The sequence below is a fragment of the Podarcis melisellensis genome (genome assembly GCF_964234715.1).
Source record: "Podarcis melisellensis genome assembly, chromosome: 2".
Classification (NCBI taxonomy): domain Eukaryota; kingdom Metazoa; phylum Chordata; class Lepidosauria; order Squamata; family Lacertidae; genus Podarcis; species Podarcis melisellensis.
Window position 1 is genome coordinate 15,430,164 of NC_138529.1, and position 16,570 is coordinate 15,446,733.

The 16,570-nt window shown below is 45.2% G+C and overlaps 1 protein-coding gene and 1 long non-coding RNA gene across 7 annotated transcripts in view; both read right to left on the reverse strand.

Annotated features, from left to right (window-relative positions):
- Positions 1-11,721, reverse strand: part of LIMA1 (LIM domain and actin binding 1) — a 71,660-nt gene extending 59,939 nt beyond the window's left edge. For 2 of the 6 annotated variants that reach the window (XM_081898549.1, XM_081898548.1), the window contains exon 1: positions 1,191-1,294. The gene's annotated coding sequence lies outside the window, so the exon portion shown is untranslated. Of the gene's footprint in view, positions 1-1,190; positions 1,296-11,589 lie in introns of those variants that run through there. The other 4 variants (XM_081898553.1, XM_081898552.1, XM_081898551.1 and 1 more) reach the window with 3 other exon arrangements.
- Positions 1-14,864, reverse strand: part of LOC309363078 — a 142,956-nt gene extending 128,092 nt beyond the window's left edge. Inside the window, exon 1 of the long non-coding RNA XR_014165226.1 lies at positions 14,786-14,864. This is a non-coding gene — a long non-coding RNA (uncharacterized lncRNA). The remainder of the gene's footprint in view (positions 1-14,785) is intronic.
- Positions 14,865-16,570: the final 1,706 nt, after the last annotated feature.

Consider the following 16,570-nt stretch of genomic DNA (forward strand, 5'->3'; position numbering starts at 1 on the left):
TTGCATTAGACTAATATTTTATGCCACTGTATCTCACTACACTGGAGTCTTTTGATAGGCACAGCCCCACAATTTCATATTACACATTCACTCGGCAATAATAGGATTACGTTTGCTTACAAACCGATTGTGACCTTAATTTATATGCTCTTCTTTACCGCTTTTTAAGTGCCGTTTTAAGTGCCAATATGAACTTTCAGGTCTATGGGTTTTAGCACTACTGATTTCGGCAGAACGCATCAGTTCCATTTAACTGTTCCAGACTCTGCTGTGTCCAACGCCAAGAAAGGCTTTCCGCATGGACTGAACTGCGCAGTGTGGAAGACCCCATACAGGGCATTGGCCTCACACTTAGGCCTCCCTGTTGCCCGACAAACTGAGCATGCTCTGGAACATTTGTCTCCCTCCACCTGCGGTTTCAGGGCAGGACCGGCTCTCGCACCCAGAGCTTGCCTGCCAGTACTGAGCATCTCACAGAGGGATGGCTGATAAGCTTCCAAGGAAGTCCAGGGTTCCCTCCGAACAAAATTAGTTAAGGTCATCCAAGTCGACGGCTTTCATTCCACGGCTTTTTCTCATCCCGGCATGCGCTGGTTCAGGACAGCTTAGTGGCTTTTGGGCTTTTTTCTGGTTAATGTTTACACATGAACACTCATCTGCTGAGCAAACATTGCCTAGGTAGGTCCTCTTGCCGCTCCCCATGAAACAGAAGCTTTGGAGAGCGACAAATGTGGACTTTAGGATCCCAAAGCAGCCTTGCATGGTTTAGGGAGTACAGAAGCTGATCCATAGCTGGGGAACCAGTCAGCTTTGCTTAAGTCAGGAGTTCTGAAATTCAATACAAGCGGCGGGGAAGGGAGGGGAAAGGTACAGAAAGCTTTAACACAGAGACTGCTAGGTGCCCCACAGCCTCCTCAGCAACTACATACAAGTCAGAAGCAGAGAACAGCACGTTCTGAAGCAACAACGGAAAACTTGCAGGCTTTTGCTAAAGCTCAGCCCCTTCCAGAAAGCTTCAGCTGTGACGTTCACTCTGCCCTACAAATTATTGCTAAGAAAAACAGGGTAAGAAAGGTGAAAGTCTGAAAGCGATTTGGAGAGCTCAGTAGCTTTATGGCTTTTTTCTCCTCGGCCTAGAGTCCACTTGCCCTCTAAATGAGCGCTTAGAGCGAAAGGTATTTGCGACTCACCTTAACGACGAAACTGCCTCCACAACAACTGAGTAAGAAGCTTATGGAACTGCAAAAGCGCCAGAGAATGTTTTGCCTTTTTGTGCATCTGTAGAAACATGCAAAGGCACTGGCACAAGCTTGTACTTTTGCCAAGAGTACAAATATTTTCAGGTACATCTGGGAGCCAGGCATTTCATAAGAGTTTTGTTTTTCGATTATTAGTGGGAATTAAGGGGAAAGTTTAAGATAAACAGCTTATTTTGCGAACATTATGCTCTGGAAAACTCAAGGATTAAGACAATACATCAGGCTGGTCTTAATAAAAGTATCTCTCAATTTCAGGGACTGGTTAAAGCCCAATATTGTAATGCTATCAATACAATAAAAGCATTGCCCCTTTCCAAAGCAGTTATGAAAGCGTGAGGCTGCTGCGGAGATCACACAAATTTTGTAACAGATTTGCATCAGAGCAGCAATGATTCAGTAGACAGTTCCTGCATTAATCCCAGAGAACGCAATATCAAATGTCCTGGACCCTGCAGCCGGGGAAGCATGAATATATTTTATCATCATACCAGCAGCGTGGTTCGCTGTGTAGTGACATGAGACAGGGCCTTCTCGGCTATGGCATGCCACATGTGGAAGAGACAAGATGGCAACTAGGGTGGCACAATCCCACCGCCAAGTCAAAAATCACTTTTTCTCCAGGGTCTTTGGAGGGACTGAACTGGCTGCCCACAGGCTTGAACTTTTCATTCTGCACTGCTGCATTTTACCGAAGAAAGTTTTGATTTGTTGTATAATAAAATTGCTTTATAATATGAAGTGCCTTCAGTCTCTTTATAGGATACGTTGGTCTAGAAATCTAATAAATAATATAATAAATATTTGTGCTATGCCTGTAAACCATGTCTCAAGCCATGATTATCGTTAACATTGGCAGGTTTTATGATCAAGACAGCCAAGGGTGTTGTTTGTTTCAGAAGTGATAACATTACCAGTCTGTTCATTTTCCCTATGAATTTCAGTCTGCATTCTCTTTACTCACATGGACGTCACTAAGTAAACACATTGCGGACATATCTAAGGTTTCTCATCCCCAGAAACCTTTGGGTGATTACCAAGCGCATTGTTAATCTTTAAAGGAGATAAAAGTTTCTTAGCAAACATGAGATGGTCACGTCACTCCCACTTCAAAGTTATTCATTCCGGGATAAGGGAGGAATTTTCACTGAGTGCACCAAGGCTACTCCAGAATGAGTGGACATGAAATGGCTGTCCACTTCCTTCAGTTGTCCCTCACCTGCTCTTTCGAGTTTCTTGAAGCGCTGCAATATTGATGTTAAAATGTCACAGCTCTCTTGCAATGGTTGCAGTTCTGCGTTTGGGACACTCATTATCTGTCTTATCCAACAAAGCTTGTATATTCCATGTTCCAAAGTTCAATTGTCTTTTACGACCGCTGGGTGGTGACCCCACTGGGCGTGGTAATCCAGTCAGGGAAATTGGGACTGTGTTTAGAGCACCTTTACTAGCCCCCCACCCTTTTTGGGGTGAGCAGAGTGGATCCTAAATAGGGCTGCTCAGTCATGGATACAGCTGCCAAGCTGCTCAACTGCCTCATTCCTTGAGTCACAGCAACTGAATCTGTATCCACCGCCCATGTGCCGGTTCATGACTAGGGGCTTCCAGATTTCACAGTTCTGCCCCCATTACAACTTGCTGGTCGCCATGGGAATTTTGGGGTTTGGGTTTGGGATGAGTTTTTAGAAGACGCCTGTGCGTGAATTTATGTGTGTAGATCAGTGCACACTGACCAACGCACAGTCTTCACAGTAAGGCTCTATTCTGATGGCATGAGTATCACGACGACTGGTAGATTCTTATCCGCCTTCACAGCCGTCATAACATACAGCTTGTTATCATCCGCCTGTTCTGCCGCTGAGGACTTCTTGGATCATTCTTTGTCTAGCTCCTTCCCTTTGACCTTACTGCCTTGGGTGACCCTGCTGGGAGTATGAGACTCCCAGCGGCTTCGTTCACAAGGATCATAGGAACGTGCAAGCCCAGTCACCACAACAAGGTGAGTCACTTACAGACTCACTGTTAAGACCGTGTTCATGGAAGACAATCTTGCTTAGCTACGAGCGACCGCCCAAAGAAGCAGAAGTTGTCCACTTCCAGCCACGACTGCAGCATCACACCCAAACTCAGTATCTATACCAGCCTGTTCAAAGCACAAGGCTAATAATAATAAATAATAATAATTTATTAATTATACCCCACCCATCTGGCTGTGTTTCCCCAGCCACTCTAGGCTGGGAAGGAGGACAATACATTTTCCAACTGCATTTCTTTATCGGAGCCTTTTCTGCCCATTGTATCTGTACATCAATCCACTATGGTTTATTGGCGGGCGGTTTATTTCGGTGGAACAGTGTACGTACAATGTGTTACGCCGCAGGGGCCGGTCCACTGTCCCTCAGACCTTGTGGGGGGGCCAGACAATATTGGGGGGGGGATGAACGAATTCCTATGCCCCACAAATAACCCAGAGATGCATTTTAAATAAAAGGACACATTCTACTCATGTAAAAACACACTGATTCCTGGACCGTCTGTTGGCCAGGTTTAGAAGGTGATTGGGCCTGATCTGGCCCCCGGGCCTTAGTTTGCCTACCCCTATGTTACGGTGTACAGATCATCTCAGGGGTCTTCTCCCTTCCAGCCACACTACAACTAATCTGAATTATGCAGGGTGGAAAACATGAAAACTTAGAACTGTTTTGAAAAAAGGTTGTTCTTTAAATAAATTTCACACAAAGTTCTAGTTTAGATCACTTTCAGAAAACCTAGGGAGCTGGAGCAAGACTACTGTTCACTCACGGAGTTAAGGAAATGGGCAGCAAACTTTATGCAGTGATAAATGTAGCTTTAACACTGTTCTTTAACCTTTGATCAGTCAGAATTATGTGATGTGGCAGATAAGAACACCCTACCTTCAGATGCCACTCCTTAACCAACAGCTACATATATGGGGAAACTAATTAAAATTTCTAATCAGATAACTAACGGTAGCAGTTGTTGCTCTGCTGGGCTTTATTTATAGCAGGGTTTTAGTTTTAGCAGCAACAAAATGGAACACACACACCAAGACTATAATGGCTTGATAACAATTGCAGACCCCCAAAGTGTCCCTATTTTCCAGGGACATCCCTGATTTAGAGAAGTCACCCCGGTTTGTGATTTGATCCCGGAATGTCCTGCTTTTCCTTAGGATGCCCCCATTTCCACTGGAGAAATGTTGGAGGGTATCAAGTTATCTGACCCCTGAGCCGTCTGAAGGCAATCCTGTAGAGGGAAGCTTTAAAAAAAAAGTTTAATGTTTTATTATGTTTTTCTATATGGTGGTACCTTGGTAGTCAAACAACTTAGTTGTCAAACAAATCGGCTCCTGAACATCACAACCCCAGAAGTGAGTGTTCTGGTTCGTGAATGTTTTTCGGAAGCCGAACGTCCGACATGGCTTCCACAGCTTCTGACTGAGTGAAGCTCCTGCAGCCAATCAGAAGCCACGCCTTTGTTTTCGAACCATTCCGGGGATTAAATTTGAGAATCAAGGTACCACTGTATGTGGGAAGCTGCCCAGAGAGACTGGGGAAACCCAGTCTGGTGGATGGGATATAAATAGCAAAATTATCATTGTGGAATGGGACATCCCTATTTTCATCGGAGAAACGTTAGAGGAAATGTGATTCATCCTCAGTCTCTTGAATACTTTCCCCCACAACATTTCAAATTTTCTTGCCTCTTGCAGAACTATTTTCAGTAATAATTTACTACTCCTTTCCATACATTGATTCATTTAAATTTGCCTGTGCAGCAGAAAATACAGAACTGAATAGAATTTACTAGTATGAAACCATTTTTTTTCAAATATGTTAGCCCCTGGAATCTACTCCAGAAGATGCCTTGAATCAAACAAGGCTGTTAAGTTGATAGCTGTAGAACTTGTGAACTGGCAGATAAGAATCAAATGCTGCTTCCCATATTACACCCTGCTCTTGCTCCTATAAAAGTAAACTCCCTTTCTAAACCTTTATCACATCCTCAATTTTATTATAGATGTGTTGCTGCCCTGGGCTCCTTCAGGAGGAAGGGCAGGATATAAACTGAATACATATGTACATAAATTACTAGTTATTGAAAAGACAGAAGGAAAACCAACACCCAGATTGGCGCTTGTGAAACAAATTTTAACCTAATAAAGTTGGCATGGGACAGTTCTGGGTTTTTAATCTTCAAATTAAAAAACACCCACAACAACAACCCCGGGCATAGCAGACTTCGACCATGTCATTCAGTCTCCTTCTTCACAGCCAGTTCCTAATGGTTGTGCAGCAGTTTAAAACTCCTATTTTAAAACTTTCTGCAGCACAGCAACGGCTAACCCAGGCAGAATGCTTGAAAGAAAAACTGAAGTTAACCCAGAGACAGTTGTAGCCATTTGCTAATAAGATCCGGCTGATAAGAGAGCGCTACTGAATCGGGAAGCTCATATTCAAACACAAGGGGTCATTTAACGCCCCGTAGAAAGGGTCTCTTGTTTCCAGGGGTAACATTTATGGCAGAAGAGATGGACATCTGCAATAGTACAATTACCTGCTTTTGCCATCAAAACGCTCAGACTCTTTGCTGGCTCTGTGCCACGGTACACATGAGCTCCCTCATTAAGCTTCTCCGCCATAATAGTTCAGCTTAACACTTCCTTTAGAAGCTGCCTTCGCCAGCACAGTCTAGAATGATGACTTACAGTCAACGTAGCTAACCACTGAATTTGGAAAGAAGTCTGCCATTCTAAACCGAGAAGGGGCAAAGCATTGCAGAGGGCTTTGGGTTTGTTTGGGCAGACCCAGATTTGGGTCTCTGCTCCACAAGGGAACTTGGGGGGGTGGATTTACTCAATGCACAAGGTGCAAACCAAGCGTACACACCTTGGCAGGCAGACCCATACCATGCTAGCTCTGCAACACATGTTCCTTTAGAGTGCCTTTAATGGTCATGCATTTGCTATATACATTCGCGTGGCATGTACACAGAAAAATTCACCATTTCTAAAGACACCACTGCGTGACCTTGAGCAAGCCACAAGTTCTCAGTGTAGCCTAAACTATCTCAGAAGCCTTTTCTAGCAAAAAATATTATGATATACGTACAACATTTCCCGCGTCCTTGTCCCTATTCCTTCTCTCAACCTTGCCAGAGTTTCACCTTTCATAATATTGACATCTTCAAAAGTTCAAGGCAGCTAGTCTAACTAATACTGATTAATACTTCTACCTAATAGGCTATCATCACACTTTAATATTAGAAGGCAGGAGAGAAGGGAAAAGAAATAGAATGGTTGTCAGCAGCAACATTACATTAAGGCAGGCTTCCTCAGCCTTGGCCCTCCAGATGTTTTTGGCCTACAACTTCCATGATCCCTAGCTAGCAGGACCAGTGGTCAGGGATGATGGGAATTGTAGTCCAAAACATCTGAAGAGCCGAGGTTGAGGAAGCCTGCATTAAGGGCTTATCCACGCAGGAGCTTATTCTGAGTTTATTCTGCACTGGCAACTGTATGCATTCTGATTTAATCTGCATAGTTGTCTTCAAACAATCCCAATCCCAATGTTTTTCCTCTGTAAACTTGGGTTTACCTGATAGGTGAATAATCTCAACTCAGGGTAGAGGACAATTTTTTCGATGTTTTAGGTGGGTGGATCAATTGTCACTTTCCGCTATTCTCCTTTTCATGTGCTCCTAACTATTCTAGTATCCTCGTGAATAGAGGATCCCCCCCCCCTCTTCGATTCCTCAGATTTGCACACAAGCAGAACACTGCACAAACAAATTTAATTTCACCTGACTGTGGGCTCTTGCACACTTATTGAGTGGGGAACTAAAACAACAAGGTCCGACATCAGTTCTTAATTGGCATAACAGAAGCAGCAAATTAAAAGGCAGGGACAGACACAAAAGGGAATGTCTACTGGTATGAACAGGAAAGAACAAAATTGCTTCTCTTAAAATAAATTCAAATACATGTCACTATTAACTACCTACGGTACTCCATCCTAATTTGAATAGGGGGAAAGCAGGTTAACAGCTAAATAATGCTCAAATGTGGACAAGTCCCAAGTCTAGGGTTGCCACCCATCCCTGGAAAAATGTGATTGTCCCTTTTTTTGGAGAAAAGTGTCCCTGGTCCTGTTTGGACTTCAAAAACGGCCTTTTTCACATATTCAGGCTCATCCTCCTCCTCCTCCTGAAAACTGAATGACCAGAGGGTGGGTCCAGTGGCAGGAGAAGAGTGAGAGCAAGAGCAGTAATTTTTTGTAGGCAGAGTATGGGTCCATGAGGAGGAGAGCCATTATCATGGGACGTGGGGTGGGCAGATCTGGGTGGGCCGAATAGCGAGAAGGGGGATACTGCACTTTGCATGGGCCTAATTCTATCCAGTTTGGTGGAGAGTTTGCACAGGCAACAAGGAGGAAGGGTGGCCAATCAAAGAGCAAGATCAGAAGAAAAAGAAATCACTAAGCGCAGAGTAGCAGCTAAAACATGAGGGCACTTGTTCCAAAATCTCCTTCCTTACAAAAGTGGTGGTGAGTCAGCTCAAATTATTGCTGCTCTCTGATTGTATTTATGGTATCTATTACTGCACCAGGTAAAGTAATTTTTTAATTCCCCCACCCCTTCCCCTGGACCTGTCCCGTATTTTGCCTGACCAAAGGGGCAACCTTACCCAAGTCCAAGATGGTAACCATATCAGTAGCTATGAAGATGTCACCCACAATGAAACCCATAATTAATCCATATCCAATACTCCAGGCCAGGTTCAATATTGAAATGCTATGACAGGGCATGCACACAATGCATGATAACAGAGGAAAGCTGTTCATTCTGCTAAAAATTGGGAAGGAGATGAGTGACACCCCTCAATTCTGCATCTGTGCTCTAAATATTTTTCACTGCACAGAAGGGAAGAAAAACACTACAGGTTTCACATTCCTTTCCCTCTCCACCCAACTCAAGAGCAAAGGTTTGTTAATATAATGAGTTGCAAAGCTTCCTTCCTCTGCCCACTACACTTTAAACAAGGGAAGAAATGCAAATGTTGTACCTTGCCCCCGAGTGCTTCGCGTGAGGTCTGTTTAGTACGAAAAACCAAACTGTTGGAAGTATTGGTTGTCCCTGCACAGTCTGACCCTACACTGAAGGAATCCATTAACTGATCTAAAAAAACCCTAATAAACGGCATTCACTTTTAACAGAACTAAAGTGGAAATTGAGAGATAACAACTCTTTATGCAATAGAGCAACTGTTTAACTTCAGATACAGGTTCCGAAACACTTGTCTACCAAAGAGAGCCACTCTAGATATTCTCTCTCTTGCAGGTTAGAGTCAAGAATATCCAGCTTGGATTCTAAAGAAGATTTTCACTCTGGGCATTAGTAACCACTTCCTCATTTGCACTATGAACCCAGGAGAGATTTCCAATGCTCAGGTAGAAAGGTGAGTCAAGGCCACAAGCTGGCAGGAGGAGATTTTTTGGACAAACTTTGACAAATCTTTCCAGGCACACCCAGAACTTTAACAAACCACCACACAGGTGCTTTGGGCATATTTATAAGCATGTGATTAGGTAGTATTTCTTCCATTCTTTGTCCCAGGGGCCCTTGGTTAAAAGAGCCCAATTTAAGCTGAGAAGACACAGTGATCTGCAATCACATCCACAGTCTTCATTAGGAAAGTGTGGTGTGATCCTTCTGCAGGAAAACAGACATGAGGACAAATCCCAGGTAATAACTAGTTACCAAAGAAACCACAGTACTTTGCCAACTTCCCTTTTTGTAACTTCTACACAGACGAGTATTACACTGATCCAGCAAATTCCTAGCCATTACCTGATTATGCTCACCAAAAAAGAGCAAGCACTGCACCATTGAATGTGCAGAATGAGAACACCATGTCAACAAGCACACAGCCCTGAGCTAGACCTAGAGAGAAAAATACCTGTGAAGTATTCATGGTCAGGCTTATTTTAAGTACCAGTATGCTCTAAAGAATGGGACGCGGGTGGCGCTGTGGGTTAAACCACAGAGCCCAGGGCTTGCCGATCTGAAGGTCGGCGGTTCGAATCCCCGTGACTGGGTAAGCTCCCGTTGCACGGTCCCTGCTCCTGCCAACCGAGCAGTTCAAAAGCACACCAGTGCAAGTAGATCAATAGGTACCGCTCTGGCAGGAAGGTAAACTGCATTTCCGTGCGCTGTTGTGGTTCACCAGAAGGGACTTAGTCATGCTGGCCACATGACTCAGAAGCTGTACGCCGGCTCCCTTGGCCAATAAAGCGAGATGAGCGCTGCAACCCCAGAGTCGGCCACGACTGGACCCAATGGTCAAGGGTCCCCTTTACCCTTTATGCTCTACAGAAGCGCTTAGCTGCTTTCTATAATCAACAAGCAGCCTGCAAAATCCAATATGCTCACCTCCACCACAAGCTAAAAGGGTCAAAAAGCTCAAGAACATCCCAACACAGCGGCCACAACATAAATAGACCTAAGTCAGGGAGAGGGCACCTGTGGCATCCAGATGTTATTAGACTACAACTCCCATCATCCTTCATCACTTGCCATAGGCTAATGGGATGTGGCAGCACACCTGGAAGGCCACAGTCCCCATTCCTAGCCTTTGCAAAGACAGCAGGTAGAGTGAAAAAAATGTTTTCGATAAATACAAGGAACAGTAGATCTCCAGGACGGGGTCTAGTCTCCGGAGAATAGCAGCAGTCTTCACTTGCAATCACAGATGCAAGAGAAAACTACGAAGGGAGCTGTTAATCTTGCAAAAATTTCCGTGAATATACAGGTTGACCATTTCCTCCTTCTCACATCCTGAGAAGATGCAGCAAGGATCCCACATAGCTGGCCCAGTAGGATAAACCACATTGCACTTCCAGACCAGTTTACCAAACCACCAAGCGCTTACTTGGGACTGTGCAATCGATAAGACACTGGATAGTTTCACCCTCAAGTGACCCGTTGAGGTAAATGCAGCGCAAGAACTTTAGAGATCAGGAATCATAGCACCTCCAGACGCAGCAAAAGTGCACAGTTCCTACTGGTGGAACAGGAGATGATGTCCAACACCCCAGATACACACACACAAATTACTGGTGGAACAGGAGATGATGTCCAACACCCCAGATACACACACACAAATTAAATTAAAATGCACCTGCCTGCAAATTAGGGTTGCCAGCCCTTGCAGTTTAGTCAAATTACAATCCACCCAAACGCTGGCAGCATCTGAGGAGCCACAGTCAGTAGCCTATCCTTTACTTGGACTAGCCATGAGTTACGAATACCAGAGTATTTTAACCCTTTTTTTACCATTTTAAGCTTTATAACCAAAGTACCCAAATCCGCCTTTTATTGTGGTGTTGTCATCTACTCCCCGCATAGGATCCAACTCCTAAGGACTGAGATCCCTTTGAGATCCACTCAATAAAATATTTGAGGGGGCCGCCCCCCCAAAAAAAGTTGGTGGGGATTGCCATTCAAACAGTGTACATCATGCGATCCATGATGATGGGCGGGGCTTACCTGTCTCCAACCAATATTTTATTGATGCGGGCGCCCCTGGCACCCCCCTCTCGAAACACGACACATTTCAAAGAGGACAGAGGGCCTTCTCTGCCATGGCACAACACCCTCCCATCAGGTGTCAAGAAGATAAAAGAACGACACCATTTTCAGATGACATCTGAAGGCAGCCCTGTATGGAGAAGTTTTAAACTCCTGGTGTTCTATTGTGTGCTTTTATATATATTCTGCTGGAAGCTGCCCAGAGTGTAAAGGAAACCCAGCCAGATGGGCAGAGTATATAAATAATAGAATTATTATCATTATTATTAAGGGTCATCCCCCTGGGGAAAGGTGGGGAGGGGGCTATGCTGGGTATAAATAGAAATTATCATTATTATTATTATTATTATTATTATTATTATTATGGGTCGTCCCCTGGGGAAAGGCAGGGAAGGGGTTGTGCAGGGTATAAATAATAGAATAATTATTATTATTATTATAGGTCCTTCCCCTGGGGAAAGGCGGGGAGGGGGCCGTGCTGGGTATAAATAATAGAATTATCATCATCATCATTATTAAGGGTCCTCCCCTCCAGGAAGGGGGCAATGGTGAAGGTTTTTCCGTTGCACCTGCCGACTCCGCCGCTTCGGGAATCGGGGGGTCACCCGCCGCAGAAAAGCGAGCCCACCCCCACGGGGAGAAATCGTAGGCACCGCTGGACCGGTGCATCCCAGCGACTAAGCGCCCGGCCAGGGAGATCGGCGGGGTGCCCTCGGCTACCTACCTCGCTCGAGCTTCCGACGGCCGCTCCCCGCCAGCCGGACCTTCCTTCCTTCCTTCCTTTGCCGCGACGCGCACCTGTTGCTTTCGCTATAGCAGCAGCCGCGGCGCACCTTGGACACCGGACGGGAAAAAAGAGCGCAGCGGTGGCCACGCCCCCTTCTGGAATCCGAGCCGCCTGCGCCCGCCCCCTCAGCCACGCCCCCTCGCCTCCCAACCCAGGCCGCTTTTGCGCATGCTTCCAACCACGATGCGGCGCCCTCTCTCTCTCTCTTTCTCGATCTGTCCCGTTTTTTGTTTTTTTTTTTCTCCCGGTTGCCACGCGCGCAAAGGGAAAGGTCGAGGAGCGCGCATGGGCGTTTCGTTCCGCAAGCGAAAGCAGCGAATCAAATGCTCCTTTTACACCCTTAATATATCAATGATTTACCTTCTTTTTTCCCCCCATTGTTCATTTTGCATCTCCTAAATCCATGCATATTTTACAAAAACCATACCGATGGGTTTTCCATTATTGCAACCGTCAAAACTTATTTACACTGTTGGGTTTATCTTAACGCTGCCAGCGTTTTCAGCTGTCCCGCAGTTTGGTCAAACTCATGCTGGTAACTTCGAGAACACCGTCCAACCATCTCGTCCTCTGTCGTCCCCTCCTCCTTGTGCCCTCCATCTTTCCCAACATCAGGGTCTTTTCCAGGGAGTCTTCTCTTCTCATGAGGTGGCCAAAGTATTGGAGGCTCAGCTTCAGGATCTGTCCTTCCAGTGAGCACTCAGGGCTGATTTCCTTCAGAATGAATGGGTTTGATCTACTTGCAGTCCTTGGGACTCATTTTCTGTTTTACAATTTCAAATACTCACTTTATATCCTTAAAATATCATTGACTTCTCTTCTTCTCTTTTCGTGGTTCATTTTACATATCTTCTATCCCTGCATATTTTACAAAAACTATACCAATCAGTTTTCCATTATTGCATCCCTCAAAACTTGTTTACACTGTTGAATTTATCTTAACACTGCCAGCATTTTCAGCTGTGCACAATTATTTCCTGTACAGTGGTACCTCGGGTTACATACGTTTCAGGTTACAGACACTTCAGGTTACAGACTCCGCTAACCCAGAAATAGTACCTCGGGTTAAGAACTTTGCTTCAGGATGAGAACAGAAATCGTGCTCCGGCGACGCGGCGGCAGCAGGAGGCCCCATTAGCTAAAGTGGTGCTTCAGGTTAAGAACAGTTTCAGGGTAAGAACGGACCTCCGGAACGAATTAAGTACTTAACCCGAGGTAACATCCAAGACACTATCGTAAACTAATTTCTCTTATGGAGCAAGACTTCCAATTACCATTTCCTTTTATTTATTGGGTGAAATGTGGAAAGTATCTCTGCAACTGTATCTGAGAGGGAAGCCACATTTTTAAATATATGAAAGAGAAACTTAAAGAAAACATAGTAATATGGGTATCTGGGAAAAGACAACTTTCTAGCAGTAGAACCCGAAGTTCTACATTCCTCATAGCTTGCTAACAATACACAGTGTCTGAGCTGTTGACCACTTTCATTGGTGTTATGGCAAGAAACATATTCTGCTTCATCCATCTGGAATTAGCTGCATCCTTGATTGCTCTGCACCTGTTTTCCCTTACAGTAACATGTCTGTTCCCTCATTTTTCCTGGCACTTTCATACGCTAGTAAAGAAGGGTCATAGGTCAGTGGCAGAGCACATTATTTGCATGCAAAACACTCCCAATTCAGTCCTTGGCATCCCTCCAAGTAAAGTTGGAAAGGACTTATTTCTGAAAGCCACTGCTTATAAGTGTAGACCGGGGTGGAAGGCATTTGGCCTTCCAGATGTTGCTGAACTACAACTCCCATCAGCCTCAGCAAGCATGGCCAATGGCCAGGAATGATGGAAATTGTAGTTCAGTAACATCTGGCGGGCCAAAAGTTTACAACCCCTGGGGCAGATGCTTCTAAGCTAGATGGGTCAATGGTCTGACTCAGTATAAAGCATATTGCTCTATTCATCATGCCACTAAAATATCAAATCCGTATAAGGAATTAACTCCCAGTATAGGGAAGTGTTGCTAGAACTTAACTTTATCAAGTCAGAGAAGGTTTCTCAAGCCAAAGTCCCCTGTGAATGCAAGAAGAAGTGACCACAGATAATGGGAGGACTAGAGAGACCAAACTCACCCATAGAAATGATTCCTTATGAGGCAGCATAGAATCAATGCATTTTGATCAAACAGGCCACAATTCGCTCACCTAAAGTCTAGTGAATTTAATGCAGCGATGCTATTGGTTTTAATGGAACATCAGTTAGATTATTTACAGTGGTACCTCGGGTTAAGTACTTAATTCGTCCGGAGGTCCGTTCTTAACCTGAAACTGTTCTTAACCTGAAGCACCACTTTAGCTAATGGGGCCTCTGCTGCCGCTGCACCGCCGGAGCACGATTTCTGTTCTCATCCTGAAGCAAAGTTCTTAACCTGAAGCACTAGTTCTGGGTTAGTGGAGTCTGTAACCTGAGGTACCACTGTACTGGGAAACAAATCACCACCAGAAATGTTCTCTAGTTGTGGTTGATTATTCCTGGTGCTTTATGCAGTAAGGCTAAGATTTCAAAGGATTGCGTTCTTTTACTTCTGCCACACTATGGACCCACAATATACATAGACACGGTAGTGTGGCACAGAGGTGGCTCCCATAGAGCTCCCCAGATATGGTGGACTACAACTGCTCCCACCCTGAGCCAGAAAAGCCTATGATCAGGGTGGTGGGAGCTGGATGGGTGTCCAAAACATCTGGAGGGCACCATGTTGACTACTCTTGGTGTGGCTGGTTCAGATCTCACCTCTGCCACAAATTCTGTAGCTGTCCAGAGGCAATATAAATCTGACCTCATCTGTAAAAATAGGCATTCTGATATTGAGTCACCTTACTAGGCAAGGACTGTTGTAATTATGTATGTGCAGTGCTTTCAACATCAGAAGTGTTATTATAAATGCAAAGTGTATAAAACGCCAGGAAAAAACACATTGAGATAATGGAATGAGAATTAGTTTGAATGATAAACAGTGCTTTCCCCCCTGGAGGTACTCAATGGTACGCAGTACAGGCACATTTCCCCCCAAAAGTTAAAAGTGTGGCACTTACTGCAACAACTTCATGGTGGGTACTGGCACCTTTTTCCTATAAACATATATATGTTGTTGTTGTTTAGTCATTTAGTCGTGTCCAACTTTTTGTGACCCCATGGACCAGAACACGCCAGGCACTCCTGTCTTCCACTGCCTCCCACAGTTTGGTCAAACTCATGCTGGTAGCTTCGAGAACCATCTCGTCCTCTGTCGCCCCCTTCTCCTTGTGCCCTCAATCTTTCACAACATCAGGGTATTTTCCAGGGAGTCTTCTCTTCTCATGAGGTGGCCAAAGTATTGGAGCCTCAGCTTCAGGATCTGTTCTTCCAGTGAACACTCAGGGCTGATTTCCTTCAGAATGAATGCGTTTGATCTTCTTGCAGTCCATGGAACTCTCAAGAGTCTCCTCCAGTACCATAATTCAAAAGCATCAATTCTTCGGCAATCAGCCTTCTTTATGGTCCAGCTCTCACTTCTATACATCACTACTGGGAAAACCATAGCTTTAACTATACGGACCTTTGTTGGCAAGGTGATGTCTCTGCTTTTTTAAGATGCTGTCTACATATATATACAAAGGATTAAAAAGAAGGATGGCATGGAAATTAATGTTTTTGTTTATCTTCGGAAAATAGCATTTTGAAGTACAGCTATCATTCTCAGCTCTTTTATCCTTACACAAGTTCTGTGGGAAATGTTATGAGGCCTTCCCTGAGAAACTTAGAGAACTTTATAGTTGAGCCATTCTTTGAACCTGAGTCTCCTGCATGCAAATTATGGGTCAAATTCAGAATCGGTGCATCTCCTTTCCCTGTGTGCTGATCTGGGGCAGGGCTGTCTTAAGCATATTCGACGCCAGGCTGCAAAGATCTGCCCAACGCTCCCCCCCTCAGGTTGCCCAGCCCCAGGCACACAGAAGGGCAGAGCCAGCCGCTTGCCTCAACGTCTCGCTGGCTAGGTTGCCCCCGAACTTTCGGTGCAGAGCCACCCACAGCAGAAGAGCCCATTGCGGCACTCTGACCGACGGGCGGGCTCTTCTCCAGACTCAACTCTCGGGCCCCGGACTCCCAGCCTGGCGCCCCTGAGAGCCCGGAGCCCGGGTGCCCTGCACCCCTAGCTCCTATGGATAAGACGGCCCTGATCTGGGGGTCCTCCTGACCCAATTTCAGGGGGCAAAGCCCCATTGTGCGCATGGAAGTTCTCCAAGTCTCTGAGAATGAGGCTCCTTTGGTGAATTCCACCCATAACAGTTCAGTTGCCGTTTGTAATGAATGGATAGTTAATTGTGGCGGTTCAGAGGTTACCCTTATTTTGCCAAGGCTGCCGGATGCAAGAATGGGGCCATGGGAGAGACTCCAAAAGGCCAGACAGAGAGGTTGTGAAAGTCACCCTGATCCTTCCATGCAGGCAGTGGACAGCCAGTTCCATCAACTGCTCTGGGTGGGATAGTATTTTTAAGAATCTGGAGCAAGGCTTCTCATGAGCTGAGCCATGTTTGCTGTACCACAGAGGCCTTCTAGTGATTGAGACAAAGGAACTGGGAACTAGGTGTGGCTGGTGAGCCACCTATGATTTCTGATAATCGTAGCTGGAGTTATGAAGGGGGAAGAATTGAGTGGAACAGTTACACCTTTCCTTCTGGCTGTGCTGAGCTCAAAGGTATATTTCACCACAAAATAAGTAGTTTGTAAACAGACCTTACTGGGTGCCATTTTTATGCTGTTTATTCAGTGTGTATATTCAGTGCAAGCAGGATGGCTTATGATGCAGCCCAGAAATCCTGTCTGTATCTTTGTGCCACAAAAACAGAAGACAAGGCGGCCATGGTTTCTCTTGCCCTCCTCC